The sequence below is a fragment of the Dermacentor silvarum genome, chromosome 9 (assembly GCF_013339745.2).
Source record: "Dermacentor silvarum isolate Dsil-2018 chromosome 9, BIME_Dsil_1.4, whole genome shotgun sequence".
Classification (NCBI taxonomy): Eukaryota; Metazoa; Arthropoda; class Arachnida; order Ixodida; family Ixodidae; genus Dermacentor; species Dermacentor silvarum.
Genome location: NC_051162.1, coordinates 83,965,902 through 83,977,904, shown reverse-complemented (window position 1 = coordinate 83,977,904; position 12,003 = coordinate 83,965,902). Strand labels below are relative to the sequence as shown.

At 49.0% G+C, this 12,003-nt stretch overlaps 1 long non-coding RNA gene across 1 annotated transcript in view; it reads left to right on the top strand.

Moving 5' to 3' along the window:
- LOC125940416 (uncharacterized) overlaps window positions 1–2,233 on the top strand; it is a 39,293-nt gene extending 37,060 nt beyond the window's left edge. Inside the window, exon 3 of the long non-coding RNA XR_007463639.1 lies at window positions 1,825–2,233. This is a non-coding gene — a long non-coding RNA (uncharacterized LOC125940416). The remainder of the gene's footprint in view (window positions 1–1,824) is intronic.
- The last annotated feature ends 9,770 nt before the right edge of the window (window positions 2,234–12,003 follow it).

Here is a 12,003-nt window from a genome sequence, read left to right as displayed (position 1 = left end):
CATGGCTATACCACACTGGCAAACCCCAGTCAGAAGCGCAGAGGCTCCGGCGCAGTGTCAGACGGCGACTGGACAGCGAGCGCGCGCCGGCGCCAGTGCGTCTACCACGGCTACGACGTCACTCCTCTGGAATGCGCAGACCGGCGCCGGTGAGCCGCGCGCGGCGGCGGCGGAGTGCGCGAGAGGTGGCGGCTCCGGTGGCTCCGGTGCGCAAGCCGTGTAACATCACTGATCCTTGCGCATGCGCAGCATGGCTCTTGATGTGCCGCGCGAAACGGGCTTAATTGGCCAGTGTAGCTAACGCTACAAAAATTCCGAAAGTTGTGTCCAGTAGCGCGGAATCGAACCAGGGACCCCTCGCTTCCGAACGCGCGGCGGTTACCACTACGCCACGAAGCGCACATGGACACACGCACCACGATGACAATAAATACCCAACATTAACGAAAGACTGCGCGTTTCTAACGCGTTTGTGCTAGCGCGTTACGGCCCGTGTAAGAAGCTGGTGTAAGACGCTGTGGCCTCTCCGCCTTACCCCCGTATTCATAAACGCTCCTCGACTTGAACTTGACTTGCCACCGCCTTGGGCAGCGCGTTCGAAACGCGTTGAAGGCGGTGGCAAGTCAAGTTCAAGTCGAGGAGCGTTTATGAATACGGGGGTTATACTCTCTCAGCAGTCATGTGATGGCGTCGGCAAACGTGGTGCACGTTCCGGCATGTGTAAACGGCTGCGTAAGACGCTGTGGCCTCTCCCCCTTACTAGAGAGTACTGCACGTTTCTAACGCGTTTGTGCTAGCGTCCACTTAAGCGGGAGATAGTGCAATTATAATGAAGGGCGCTGTTATAAAATAGGAATGACGTCACATATGGCGCGTGTCATTGGTGGAAGTCAATCATTCGATTTAGTGCGGCGAGACTGGGCGAATTACACGGATGATTCACGGTTTACCGATGATTCCCTCCGGAGCTTCGCCCACTCATCATCATTCACCCCGTGGATATGCGGTGTTTTTGCTTTTCTAGGTACGCCTGCTCTTTTCATCGGGGGCGTTGCAAGCGATGGGCGTCACAGCTTCCCTCCACGAGAGGATATGCGGACCGTATTCAAGATGAATCGCAATGGAGATATCAATTCGAGCCAGCACCGATTCCAGGAGCCTTTGTTGGGAATGCTCTATGGCAGACAGACGGGTCACGCGAGATAACAAGTCACGCCACTGCGAAAGCAGAGTGAAAGGGCCCAACTGAAAAACTTGTCCCATTACTATTTTTAAACCAGTTTTTATCTTGCCGTGATGTTTTATGGGTTATAATATACTCGAACGCCTAATGCGAGTGTGTCTTCATGTCCAGTTACATAACCCCATAGCTACGATAGAGGTATGGCATAAACACCTAACGTACACTTCCTTTACACCTCCGGAGTTGTCCACATTTGAGCTGGAGGTTCTAATACGTGCACAATCTCGCACCTTAGGAGCTTGGTAATATCTGTGCAGTGTTGTGACCTTCACAGTCGGCAAGTGGTCGTTCTGTTTCTCTGCGTGTATTCTGGAGGCCCCAACAGGCAGTACTGTGGAGCAGGAGTACGAAGCTCGGCGCATCGGTGTTCTTTTAGTCAAAACGGCGTTGCCGGCTAAGATTGCTTGTTGCTGGTATGGTGTGAGTTCAGAGCCAGATCAATTTCTAGAGTTCTGAGATTATTGTTTAACACGTTCGATGCCACACAATAGACCGTGTGAACCCATTTGCTTTAGACGGAATAACTTACTCGAGGGTGTTATCTGATCTGCCCACAAATCGCCGCCATCACTTTTCTGCAGGACAAGGCACCGGATGCCCGGACGACATTGCCTGCACCATTAGCTGCCAGAAGCAGGGTGTCCGCTTTGGTACATGCCATGGACACCACCTGCGAACCCGTTCATGCACCTAATTTGGATGGTAGTTCCTCACTAACTGCTAATGAACCTCACCGGCGCGTGCCCTCGCTAAATGTATCCTGTTGATTCCCTCACAATGAAAAATCCGCTTATTCTATTCTGACTATGCAATCCTGATACACTACAACTATATCTGCATTGGCAGAACTAACGATTTAGTGCTTCTTCAAATGGTCCAGAGTTACGGAACACTTCTCTTTCATGAACCCATACAATATGCTGTAAATAATTCCCCATTACACACGATGATCTGAGGCTGCAAAAATAAATTTTCCTTTTAAAACATGAATTTCAATTTCCTTCATGAACATGTATGTCATGAACATGTGGTCTCTACTTGCAGGTTTTCAATATATCGATTCAAACACTCACTGTACAATTTCATTGCATACGCAGCTGTGTGCTTTGGCGTTACGCTTTTGTTACATCTCGCATATCCTTCAGCAGGTGAAGTCATCGTAAACCATACATTCAAACTGTAGCCGGAAGTGAACCAGTTATTAAATGCGAAGCATTTCTTGGCGAACATTTGCTACTTTGACAGTATCTATCTATCTAGCCGCCTACGACTTTGTGCTCTCATGGTCGTTTTGTTAACTTGGTAGGTACCAAAATTCGCATACTATGACAGGAGTGTATGACGACAATAAGTGATAGGTCATGAGATTATTTCATGACTTGCGTGTCAAGTAGGTCATGACAATGACCCAGCAAAAAAGATTAACACTGAAAAACCCCTGAAATTGGTTCGCATGTCGGTACTAAGTGACGGAAACACTACAGGGTGCTGGTAGAAATCATAGTCATGAGCACGATTCAGTAAACATGAAAATGACTCAGCGAAAAAAGATTAACACTCAAAAGCCACTGAAATGGGTTACGACGTGGGTACTAAGTGACGGAAAGCCTAAATCATGGTGGTAGAAGTAATAGTCATGAGCATGACTCAGCAAAATGGCAATGACTCAGCGAAAAAAAAGCCGGCAGATACCACGCCCTGTGGGAATCGATGTTATACGAAGCAGTGTGCGGGGAGCCTACCAAGTTAACGAAACGACCATGAGACCACCAAAACATAGGCGGCCCTTTCATGACCTACACGACTCGCATGTCGTGACAATTATGTCATGAGTCCTCAGGGGTCCCTTTAGCTGCACCTGAAGCTTTAGTCATACTCGTGACTATGACTTCTACCACCATCCTTTGGTGTTTCCTTCACTTAGTACCGACGTCCGAACCCATTTCAGTGGTTTTTGAGTGTTAATCTTTTTTCGCTGAGTCATTGTCATTTTTGCTCGGTCATGGTCATGAATATGATTTCGACCAACAAACTTAGCCTTTTCCTTTACCTAGTAACCCATACGAACCCATTTCAGTGGTTTTTGAGTGCTTGTATTTTTTGGATTAGTCATTTTCATTTTTGCTGAGTCATGCTCATGACTAGGACTTCTACCATCATGCTTTAGTGTTTCCTTCACTTAGTACCCACGTCGTAACCCATTTCAGTGGCTTTTGACTGTTAATCTTTTTCGCTGGGTCACGATAGTCACGAGTATGACTCAGACTTTCGCCCTAAGGTCTCTTAGGTGTAGCTAAAGGGACTCCTGAGGACTCATGACAAGAATGTCATGACATGCGTATCGTGTAGTTCATGAAAGAGGCGCCTACGTCTTGGTGCTCTCATGGTTGTTTCGTTAACTTGGTAGGCTCCCCGCACACTGCTTCGCATAACATAAATTCTCACAGGGCGTGGGATCTGCCGGATCCATCCACTTGGAACAAATTCTAAGGATGACGCCAATGTCGAGATATTAATTCCAGAAATTGGCGTTCCAGTTACTTTTGTGCTTCAATGCACAAAACGACGTTTTGTTATGAAACTAACTGCAACGCCAATGCATTTCTCCCCAAAGTTCGGGAAAAAGTATCTCGAAACTGGTGTGATCATGAAAATTCATTACTAGTGGATCCGCCTTGTGAACTCCACGACTACAATTTGTAAATTGCAATATGGGCCATATGGTTATTAGTTAGAAATTTAATTAGCTAATTTTGGTACTTAGTCGACTATGTAATTCAATTTTTTGTGCAAATAATATCCGCCTCTTCGAGTAGACCAGCTCATGAACTAGAATTGTGCTACCTGCCACAGTCAACTTTTAAACATTTTTGAAAGTGTTCGCTGAAACACACAACCCCCCAAAATTGCGTGTAAGCAGGGTTCTCGCAACAAAAAATTCGGCAGAACCCAACCCACGATGACAGTTGAGCGAATGCGTTTAGCGTTGCATCTATGTGGCTATACCCAGTATTTACACCGCCGAAATGAGATATGTAATAGGCTTATAAAGCAGTGCGACTTCTTCACGCTCTCGGACTGTCGCTCGGAGCGGTCTAGTGGCGCCACTGCAAATCCTGCGCGTGGCCCACGAAAGTGCTAGTGCGCCGATGCGCGTGAACACTGAGAAACAAGCCATGGGGTAACCACGCTCATCTCTCTCGCTTCTTTCTGAATACGATGCGTCTTCTAGTGGCGCTACCGAAGTTCCAGTGTGGCCTCGGAAACAAGAATCGCGCCACGCCGGTATGTGCGGGCGTTGCGAATTGGTCCCTCGGTTGCTGCACACCCAGTGGCACACACCCTGCGACTCCCCGCCCCTCCCCCCCCCCCCCCTCCGTATCTACACCAACGTATATGTAAGCCTGGTAGCCAAGGTGCAATAGAAGCCCATACGTCCTGAAATAGCGGCTTGTGGAGACACAGCAACGCCATCTACATTTCGTGGGGCCAACTTCACGGCGAAAAAAAAAGGCAAAATTTGTCGTTCGAGACTTGCGGCGCCAAGTAGTTTACTCCGCCAGCTCACATCGCATCGCTATGACGTCTCATATACTGAGCACACGACCATGCAAATGCAGCGTATAGTAAGTAAGAACATTCGACACAACATCGTGTCACAATCACGTGAGCACTCCCATCTATATTTGTAGACTTCATTCTATAACCGCACCGATTACACCGGTGAGCCTTGCGAGTTTTTCATGAATTTAAACCAATGGGTTCCCCAAGATTTTGAACGAAGTAACATATCCATGTGTCCTTCGTACCAACACACATCTGTTATTTCGGTGTTAAAATGCTGAAACGATTTTAGCCCTTTTCCACAAACGTACTGAGGCGTTTGAATAGGTGCTTCTGGTCTTATTTGACTCAAATTAGTGCTCCGCGTAGACCGGGTAATTTATAATCAGGCTTTAAAATGGCACATCCCTACCGATGGCAGCACGGCATTCGGCTGGGGTTTCAGCCGCCCCTGACCAAGCGACGCGACTTGACCATTTGGCGTCAGTAGGGCGAGCTATCCGAATGGCTGCCCAGGGCGCGTCATCAATAATTTTTCCAACATTATGATGAACAAATGTTGCTCATACTAGTTGAGATGCTAGTTAATTTGTTTCTATAAAAAGAAAGTAACAGAAAAATAATGCACAAGGACAAAGTAGCACTACAGTAACATCACTTCCGACACACAGCAAGTGTCGTCTGCTTGCATTAAAACGTGCTCCGTATTTACGAAATTGCGCGGTCAGTGTTGGTCTCGTTCTTTCTTTTCGCGGGCACCATGGTTCGCCTTTGTTGCGTTGTGGGCTGCAAACGTAGCGACCGGCAATATGTGAAGCTGCGAGATCGTTCCCCCCTGCAAGGCAGCAGACGAGCGGAGTGTCTGCAGCCCATCGGACTGTCGGTATCCAAACGGCGCCAGCACCTACGCGTTGGCGGCCGTCACTTCACGCCGAAGTATTCTACCACGATAGAATTTAGCGTGTCCGGCATTCGGGTAAACGCAGGCGCGAGTGTACGGGTTTTACGGGATGAATCTAAGCGAAAACGTGAACTGATTGCACGCCGCATAATTTTGAATTATGCATCCAATACGTAATGCATAATGCAATTATGCATTGTGCATTTTCAAGAATTTTTTGCCCCACGAGATTGCAGTCACGCGTTATTCGCATGACCATAACTGATGTCGCTCCTCATTGTCTTGGAACCGTATTTCCGCCTCGCCTTCGCGACCGCGTGAAATGGCCTTGCCTAAGCTGTGAGCGTTGCAGCCCAGATGGGCGCGCGCAGCCGCCCGGGCCACGCGAAGTAGACTACTCACTACCCTCCTCCCTTGCGTGTGCGAGATTCAGCGGCGATCACCAGCTTACTTTCGCACGCTTTCACTCGCACATACAGCATACGGCGCTCGCCGACGGCTGAAATGTGCCTGGAGTGTCCGTATTATTGCTGTCGCAATAAAAGCGAGAAGGACGTGCGCCAACTTTCCCGCGCGTTCTCGCGTTCAAGTTCGTACTGAACGCGAAAGTACCTTTTCAGATGGCATGAAAATTGCTAGAGGAGTATTGAAAGTCCGCGTTACCTACTACCCATAGAAAAATGAGCTCAGTGACCGGCTGAACTACGCATTGTTCGGTGTGCTGGGGATGCAAGTATCTGCCAATCTCCTTTGGTTGGAATGCATCATGCCTTAAATTACCTTCCCTTACAACACATCCCCTCACGACACCCATGTTTGCTCGCCATGTGTCACATGTAAGAGGCCGCCTGTGGCGCGAAAAAGAAGAGGAGCACGCGATGCCCAGTGTTCGGAACGGCGCGAGCGCGCGGGGCGCGTGAGCCGAGGCATAATCGAGGGATGAACGGCGCTGTCCGTTGAGTTTCGACGTGGCACCGGGTCAGGAAGGTTGCATCTCCAGCTATGTTCTGGCGACGGGAGACTTGGGGGTCTGGTTGAGTCCGCGACGCTGGCCGTCCAAGGTGTGGCCGTCGACCTCGGCAAGTTCGGGCGAGGCTCCTGGACGGGCTGCAGCTTCTCACGGCAGGACCAGGCACCCCAGAGAGGATCCCCCTTCCGCGGCAGACCGGCACGTTCGATTCTCCACGGGACGCCACGTCGGCACTCACGAAGAGGTTGCGACGCATCCCGACGCTAGGCCTATCCAGGTGGGCCTAAGCAGCGCCGAGCGCCATCGTTGACGAGCGCATCACCGACGAGATACCGACAAGCTCACCACCGACAAAAGAGGCAACGCGAGTCGTCGGCATCTACGGCAGTAACGACGCCCCGAATGAATGCGACTTGGACCCGACGAGAGGAGCTTCAAGTCGGCGGTCCGTAAGAGCCCACGTTTTGTTTGCGACGCAGTTAGGCCGGGGCCAAGGTGGCCAGACTTTGGCGAGCAAGAGCTAAGACTGACCGAGAGACTTTAAGGCGGAGCGAGGCTCTGAAACTGAGATAGTTCTGTTTAAGTAGTTTGTAGTTAATCTGAGTTTGCTGTTTGAGTTCAAGTGAAGACTTTTGTTGAATCAATTTTAGTTTCGCGTGCCTTTAGTTTTGACTTTCGGTTTTAGTGTTGTGTGCCGCGTGCGTTCACCGTTCCTGTACATATTAAATCCTCGTTTGCTGTGCCGCCGGTCGTGTCTCTCCTCCATCGAGAGTAGCGCATGCACGCAACCCTCCGCACTCCCAAGTGAAGGTGACAAAATATTGGCGAGCCTGCCAGGATTGATACAGCCCAGTCATCGATACTCGGGAGTTGTAAAGATGGAATGGGAACGTTTGGCGGCGGTAGCGAAGGATTTAAATATGTCGAAGGAGGAGACGATGGCGTTTTTTTAAATACACGCGACAAGAGAAAGAGAAGGAGCACGAACGAGAGCGTCAGAAGCACGAACGAGCACGCGAGGAACATGAACGAGTGCGCGAACAGCACAAAAGCAAAAAAGAAATTTTGGAACTTGAGGTAAAACTGGCAGAGATGAATGCCAGGTCTCGCGAGGGGTCGATTTCCCCCAGGTTGGCGTCATCCGACTCTACTTCGCCCAGGTCAAAACAGATTTTTCCCAATAAATTGATCGCTCCGTCTGCTAAGAGTAGAGACGATTTAGATGCATGTTTGCATCACGTTGAGAGAAAAGCGGTCGGACAAGGCTGGGCAAGGAACGAGTGGGCTAGCGCCTTAAGCCGGTGTCGAGTAGGTGAGGCGGCTAGATTAGTGGAGCATGCTGCAGCGGAGAAAGCGTATGAGGAGCAGAGACAGTCTCTTGAGAAAGAGATAGAGATGCTGCGAGAGAGAGCACACACATTGAAAAGGAAAGAGTGTAAGTCCGAGATAGAGATGGAAAACAGGTGTGATAGCGTAGCAGGGTTCCATGACATGAGAGAGTTGCCAGGAGAAGGTGGCAGATTAGAGAGCACCTTTGCAGTCGTAGAGGAGAATTTCGTGACTGGGGAAGTCGTGAGTCAGAAGAACAAGGATAAGAGGATGATTGCCATCTCGATAGAGGCGTGCAGAACCAAAGAGCAGCATAGTGTAATAGAGAAAGACGTAGCTTCACCTCAGAGTGACAGGGGGCTGATAAGTGATGTTGAGTTCAGGGATAGCCAGGCACCAGACACGAAGCATTTAGGCTGCGAGAAACAGAAGGTAGTAGAGGACAAAGTAGCGCCAACCCGGGACGACGGAGCATTAGTAATTGAAACCTGTGTCAGGGAGAAACAAGCATCAGGAATGATATGTCAGGCAACCCCCGAGAGCAATGAGAGAGGTGATAGGTGCCTGAGTTGTCGAAAAGAGGCAACTTGTAAGGGTAGGAAGAACCTGCACAGAACGCATAAGGGCAGGGAGATGCTTCGAAGGAGATGGAGAAGAAAGCAGCGTAACAAAACGCATGTGCTTGAGAAGATGAACGGGTCGAGGAGAAAGAAAAAGAAGCCAAAGTTAAGGCAGAGAGCTTCCAAAATGCACGAGAGATGTGCTAGAGGAGGAAAGAGAAGGAAGCGGGCTATACGTAGAGAAGCATGGGAGCTTAGGAAAAGGAGGAAAAAGTGAACAAGTACAACCGGTAGGATACGAAAGAAATACCGTTTAGGAATGGCATGCGGAAGGTTGTAGTGTTCGGAAATGTGCGTAGAGAGAAAACAGTGAAGTAGCACGAATGTATAAGTTATTTGAAGTATTGTACAATATGTTTGGATACGAGATTTATTCATGTAGAAGTGTTTGGGTCAATGAACTTGTGAACATTGCGAACAGTCCAGTGCAGTGCAGTGCAGTGTGTGGTGTAAGGTGAAATGTGCGCGAAAGTATGGTGATCAGTAATGAGCCCCGAGTACACAAGAAGTACGCAAGTGAAAGAAGAAGAGTTCAGTTCCCAGCAGAGAAGGCCAAGAGTAAGCAGTTTTTTGGGGAAAAAACTCTTGAAGAGGGGGCCTATGTCACATGTAAGAGGCCGCCTGTGGCGCGAAAAAGAAGAGGAGCACGCGACGCCCAGTGTTCGGAACGGCGCGAGCGCGCGGGGCGCGTGAGCCGAGGCATAATCGAAGGATGAACGGCGCTGTCCGTTGAGTTTCGACGTGGCACCGGGTCAGGAAGGTCGCATCTCCAGCTATGTTCTGGCGACGGGAGACTTGGGGGTCTGGTTGAGTCCGCGACGCTGGCCGTCCAAGGTGTGGCCGTCGACCTCGGCAAGTTCGGGCGAGGCTCCTGGACGTGCTGCAGCTTTTCACGGCAGGACCAGGCACCCCAGAGAGGATCCCCCTTCCGCGGCAGACCGGCACGTTCGATTCTCCACGGGACGCCACGTCGGCACTCACGAAGAGGTTGCGACGCATCCCGACGCTAGGCCTATCCAGGTGGGCCTAAGCAGCGCCGAGCGCCATCGTTGACGAGCGCATCACCGACGAGATACCGACAAGCTCACCACCGACAAAAGAGGCAACGCGAGTCGTCGGCATCTACGGCAGTAACGACGCCCCGAATGAATGCGACTTGGACCCGACGAGAGGAGCTTCAAGTCGGCGGTCCGTAAGAGCCCACGTTTTGTTTGCGACGCAGTTAGGCCGGGGCCAAGGTGGCCAGACTTTGGCGAGCAAGAGCTAAGACTGACCGAGAGACTTTAAGGCGGAGCGAGGCTCCGAAACTGAGATAGTTCTGTTTAAGAAGTTTGTAGTTAATCTGAGTTTGCTGTTTGAGTTCAAGTGAAGACTTTTGTTGAATCAATTTTAGTTTCGCGTGCTTTAGTTTTGACTTTCGGTTTTAGTGTTGTGTGCCGCGTGCGTTCACCGTCCCTGTACATATTAAATCCTCGTTTGCTGTGCCGCCGGTCGTGTCTCTCCTCCATCGAGAGTAGCGCATGCACGCAACCCTCCGCACTCCCAAGTAAAGGTGACACCATGTTACCATTTTTGGGGCGAACAGCCGGATTTGCCATTATACACACGTCTACGTTCTGTCGCACACCTTTAAAGAACGTATACCTGTGATGGTGCCTATTAGGCTCAAACGGCAAGTCACATTTCGCATGCGCTGCTCAGGAGACGCAGTCCTCGCAGACGAAAGCTCCAACCGCCATCGTAGACGCATCTGTTTCTTTAGTAGCCGTCCTTTATTACTCTACACTCCGTCATTGTATCATCATTTCTGAAAAACTGGCATCACGCTTCCTGTTTCACTACAATATGTTGCAGTAAGGAATCGACGTAAAAAATGTATGCCCCTACTACACTACATCTCCCTATTTCAACATCAATTTTCCTGTAGTTCCCATTTTGATTCGTTCGTGCGCACAACGGGCTCTGCCGCCATTGGATGTCAAATGCAACCAGGCTCTTTCCCGGTTTGTAATAAGGCGATGATCGTTAAGGCATTTCGCGAGGCTACCATCAACAGCAAACGAACAAATCAAACCAGTATTGCACGGTATTCTTTTCGGCAAACATGCATGCCTTATATTGGAACTCCCTAATATGTTTATTCCTTTCTTTGCTCCTCACATACTTATTAACACTTTTCCCAGTTTTAGCTCCTACATGTTACAAAAAAGGTCAGGCTTAGCACACGTAATTAGCATCGTGAACACGATTCTCGGCGCACATAGCAGAAAAAAAAACTCCACTATCTATCCTTCATTGTTCATGCCACAGAGTACGAAGGAGAGTGAATGTTAAAGGCGATTGGGGTTTTCTGGGCCACTCGTAAACCAAAATGTCGTCACTAACAGTCTCCCAGCGTTATGAAACACTGGCCTTCTAGCAAGATTTATGCAACTGATCCCAAGATAGGGTGCACCGCGAAAACTTTCCTGGCATACAGGTGCGAGTTTTTTGTTGTTTCTGGTTTCCTTGCTCATTTGGAATGGCGTTGATCTTATTGTTTATTTACCACGGTGTATAATGCGTTGCACATTGAACGGAAATGTAATGGACACATGTGCTGTAGTGGGTAAGAAAACATCTTGAAGAACTGCTACAGGGATTCCAGTGCCGATGCATCGCAGAACAGTGTCTAAATTAATATCAAACGTCGTACTAGAATTTCCTAAATGTGGTCCCTTCTTCTTCTTCTTCTTTCGGGGGTTTTACGTGCCAAAACAAGTTCTGATTATGAGGCACGCCGTAGTGGAGGGCTCCGAATAAATTTCGACCACCTGGAGTACTTTAACGTGCACTACAACGCAAGCACGCGGGCGTTTTTGCTTTCGCCTCCATCAAAATGTCACTTGTATAAGTATATGTTTGTACGGAGTTTTGCGGAAGAAAGGTACATAAAAGCTTAAGTGTATCGCAAAAGTATCATGTATATACATAAAGCCTGCCTTTACAAAAATAAATATATGTACGGTTTCCTGTTTCCTAGTCTCTTGTTCTGCAAGCCTTGGACGCTTTGGGATTTAAATCAATCTGACGGACATTGGTAACTTGACGGCAAAGGCATTGAACCGCACACATTGTGTCTGGCAAACAACTACGCCAAACTTTTTCTCCACGTGCACCTCAACATCCGGCCTAAAGAGACGTTTAAAAGAGATTCGCTGTCGTATCTCTGTCAGCCTTGCAGGTGTTGTACGACTAACGACTTCGTGTGATACTCGCATTTCTTTGTTCAAGGTAGGTATTTTGTATCACTGGGTGCAGTGAACAGATTATATCCTGCGTAGGTTGTATTATTCGCTACCTCATGTTCATTCTTTCCACTATATAGAAGTGTGCT